Here is a 4,530-nt window from a genome sequence, read left to right on the forward strand (position 1 = left end):
ATAAATATTAACTGTAGATGTAAATGTAGATGTAGCTGCAGTTATATTTGCATAGATTAACAAAGGTGTCAAATGATCGACCAAGCGATCACCTCAAATGCCAGTCGTCAGTCCATTTATTTCGATGAGGGCGCTAATCTAATAGCTGTCCTTTGTATCCGTGTTCCTGTTTTGTAATTATTCACGTATTTGAGACCATAAGGCGTTGCTGAAGGCTACAAAATGAGGAATTATTTATCACAATGCTAATTTAAAAATTAGCATTCGATTCAGTGAATGTCAATAGTCGATTTGACTGCTAGTGGCTTTCACGCTCAACTGTCGCTCAACCGTGTATACTATTGCTGTGTTTAGACTTGAACGGTTTACCGAGATACCATAGTTTACTTACCAAGGTAAACATTTTCCGTGTGTAAACGCCAACTGATACTTCGGTAAATGCCGCAAAAGACAAAAGAAATTTAACCGAGGTAAAAGTTGTAATTACCCTGTGATCAGGCATGGTTACAGTTGGTAACCAAGGTCAACATGACAGATATATCCGCCGATGGCGGCGTAATATTTCACTTCCCGCGGTGAGCAAATTGTGCGATTGTCGACAAAGCGTTTCCTTTCCAGTTTTGACTATCATGGCAGATAACATGGAAAGATTGGATCGATCTTCGAAGGGTACAGATCGTTTTCACTGTCACGCAATAAAAAAAAAAATAATAAATCCAAAACCAACCAATGGAAAAAGGTAAGAAATTGTGATGTACGCTGTGGAAGATAACTAAATAAGACACTTCCCCAAGTTTTAGGTCTGTGCGTTTCCCCAAACTTCAGATATTCGTCGCAAATGTTTCCCAGAAATTTACAGAGTCCAGTAAGAAAACCCCATGTTGGTGTACGTACATCCCTGGCGTAAACGAAGACCTAAGACCTAAGACCTAAGACCTAAGACCCAAAAACGAAGACTTGTTTTTTCGCAGGCCTATCAAACCACAGACAGTCAAACCGGGTCAACTCTTTTCTTCAGACAACAACTGACGCGAAATTAATGGGGTCTTCGTTTTGTAGATAAGGCCGGCTCGAACTACAAAACGAAGACCCTCGCTAAATTGCTTTGTTCGTTGTCAGCTGACGTGGAATCAATGGGGTCTTCGTTTTGTAGATAAGACCGGCTCGAACTACATAACGAAGACCCTCGCTTAAACGCTTTCTTTGTGTCAGCTGACGCGGAATCAATGGGGTCTTCGTTTTGTAGATAAGACCGGGTGGAACTACAAAACGAAGACCCTCGCTTAAATGCTTTTTTTGTGTCATCTGACGCGGAATCGATAGGGTCTTCGTTTTGTAGATAAGACCGGGTGGAACTACAAAACGAAGACCCTCGCTTAAATGCTTTCTTTGTGTCAGCTGACGCAGAATCAATGTGGTCTTCATTTTGTAGATAAGACCAGGTGGAACTACAAAATGAAGACCCTCGCTTAAATGTTTTCTTTGTGTCATCCGACGCGGAATCAGTGGGGTCTTCGTTTTGTATATAAGACCAGCTTGAACTACAAAACGAAGACCCTCGCTTAAATGCTTTGTTCGTTGTCAGCTGACACGAAATCAATTGATGGGGTCTTCGTTTCGTAGATAAGGCCAGTTCGAACTACAAAACGAAGACCCTCACTTAAATGCTTTCTTCTTTGTCAGCTGACGCGAAATCAATGGGGTCTTCGTTTTGTAGATACGACCGGCTGGAACTACAAAACGAAGACCCTCGCGTAAATGCTTTGTTCGTTGTCAGCTGACTCGAAATGGGTTCTTGTATAATGTCGACAGTTTTTATCGGCTAATCCCCTGTAGACCCCACTTCTTGACAGTAATTGGAAAACAGTAAAAAATAGAATAAAATAATGTTAACTCGCACACCTACGATATGGACGCAAAACCATCGCCGCCCCCAATTTCAAAGGGAAGACCCTCTTTAAAATAAAGAAAATCAAATACTGTTTTATTTGCAATTGGAGGAAAACGTACAAACAGAGAGACTTTCTGCGATTCCCAATAGAATTTACAAACGGTTAATCTTCATATTTATAGCTGAATAACATTAACAAAGATCAAAATGGACACCAATTAAATGAAATAATTAGCTGACTCCCTTTCTATCCCTTTTAATACATTTGTATTGAAATGCAGGCATGCTTGTTTGTAAAAATAAGGCATGACCTAGAATATTTTGCGTATATATGATTGATAAAACGTAAATTTGAACTGGAACAAATTCAGCAAAAAAAAATTGAAAGATAATCAAATAACTCGAAAAACTACGCAATATATAGAGATCAATTTCATTTCCTTTCATTTCGTGATATGTATTGACAACAGGAACAAAGCGAATGCCTATAACGTAAAAACGTAAATCCAACAAAATGTGAAGATTAAAATTCAGTTTTTCTACATTCTAGTGTTTATGCCTTGGAAACTGGCTTCAAAACTTCTCTACGTATTAACCACGAACTCGACAAAATGACCGCGAACTCGTGGTTATTATTACGACAACATCTGCAAACATTCCCTAGCAGTAACCGCTTTTAAGTCGATTCTCTCAGCCTATCTAGATTTCATCAGAAAGAAATCAAGGAAAGATCGCAATAGAACGGTTCTTGATTACAAATCCTTTAATACTGGCGTAGTGTTGACACGTGATTGAATTACTTCCTCCTGTAGGTACTGAATAATAACCACGAGTTCGCTACTGTTAGGGAATGTTTGCAGATGTTGTACTGAATACCGGTCTTATCTACAAAATGAAGACCCCATCGATTCCGCGTCAGATGACACAAAAAAAGCATTTAAGCGAGGGTCTTCGTTTTGTAGTTCCACCCGGTCTTGTCTACAAAACGAAAACCTGATCGATTCCGCGTCAGATGACACAAAAAAAGCATTTAAGCGAGGGTCTTCGTTTTGTAGTTCCACCCGGTCTTATCTACAAAACGAAGACCCCATTGATTCCGCGTCAGATGACACAAAAAAAGCATTTAAGCGAGGGTCTTCGTTTTGTAGTTCCACCCGGTCTTATCTACAAAACGAAGACCCCATTGATTCTGCGTCAGCTGACACAAAGAAAGCGTTTAAGCGAGGGTCTTCGTTATGTAGTTCGAGCCGGTCTTATCTACAAAACGAAGACCCCATTGATTCCACGTCAGCTGACAACGAACAAAGCAATTTAGCGAGGGTCTTCGTTTTGTAGTTCGAGCCGGCCTTATCTACAAAACGAAGACCCCATTAATTTCGCGTCAGTTGTTGTCTGAAGAAAAGCGTTAACCCGGTTTGACTGTCTGTGGTTTGATAGGCCTGCGAAAAAACAAGTCTTCGTTTTTGGGTCTTAGGTCTTAGGTCTTAGGTCTTAGGTCTTAGGTCTTCGTTTTGTAGACACCCCATCCGTGGTACACCAATATGGCGGCCGGAATATAGTGTAAACATCTGGAACTTACTTTGGCTTTCTAGGCGACTGATTATCAGTACTAAACAAACAAGCATTTATATAAGCACTTTTCCTAATGCTCTAACTTCTAAAAAGGCTCAAAATCATGAGATAAGTATATATTTTTCAACAAACTCAATCGTAGCCTTGTGTCACGCCAGCTCCATAACCCTGAAATTCAAAATGCTCTGGTTTCCAAACGAAGTACGCTAATTGTAAACAGATATAAATATACCGCCTCTTATGCCTGATGAGGATAAAAAAGTGTCACATGAAGACGATCTATTGAATTAGAAGTCTTAGAAAAACACATACTTGTAAACATTCTCGAAATGCCGGTGGCGATAGTATCAAACATCTATCAAACAGCTCATTGACAAAACGAAGAGCAAGCCTTGGCCTTGCGTGGTCATGAAGCTGAACTTCATAACTATAGCTTGGAATTTTGGCTTCTTAGAATACTCAAGTAGTCATTTCCGAGGAATTAAAGCCAAAATACGACCAAGTAAAAATTACAAAATAAATTTGTTCAAATTTCCAGTGCTACACACTAGATGTTTTACAGAGTGATGAAGCGTTGTAGGCTTGTGGGTCTACTCAGGTGACAGCGTCTTCCATAATAGTTGCTTCATGGTTAGTTTAAAACTTTAGACGAGTGGAGTTAATGGTTGATAAAATGTGATTTAACTATAACACCGAAATATCAATGTTTAACAAAGGAGGATATGTAGCGTGTGTTGCACTGATCATAATTTTACTGACAATTGCAAAGAAATGTAAGCCAAGTCGTGTTTTGATGATTGAGTGGTGATATTCATAACATCGTAGTTAGCAACAAAGTTTAGTCGAAAGTATGCCAAAAACAAAAATCAAGTTGTAAGCCATTATAATTATAAGATGGCTTTAATAAAAACATCGGTATTCACGTACGCCAATTCCCTATCCACACTATCCCACCATCCATGCCATTCCTTATTTTTTGATCGGGATCATTTGCGGTCCAATATGGGGATCATTTCCGGTCCGGGATCATTTGCGGTTCAATTTGGGGATCATTTGCGGTCAGGGAT

The sequence above is a fragment of the Orbicella faveolata genome, unplaced genomic scaffold (assembly GCF_042242905.1).
Source record: "Orbicella faveolata isolate gen_17 unplaced genomic scaffold, um_ofav_v1 contig_12, whole genome shotgun sequence".
In the NCBI taxonomy this organism is placed as follows: domain Eukaryota; kingdom Metazoa; phylum Cnidaria; class Anthozoa; order Scleractinia; family Merulinidae; genus Orbicella; species Orbicella faveolata.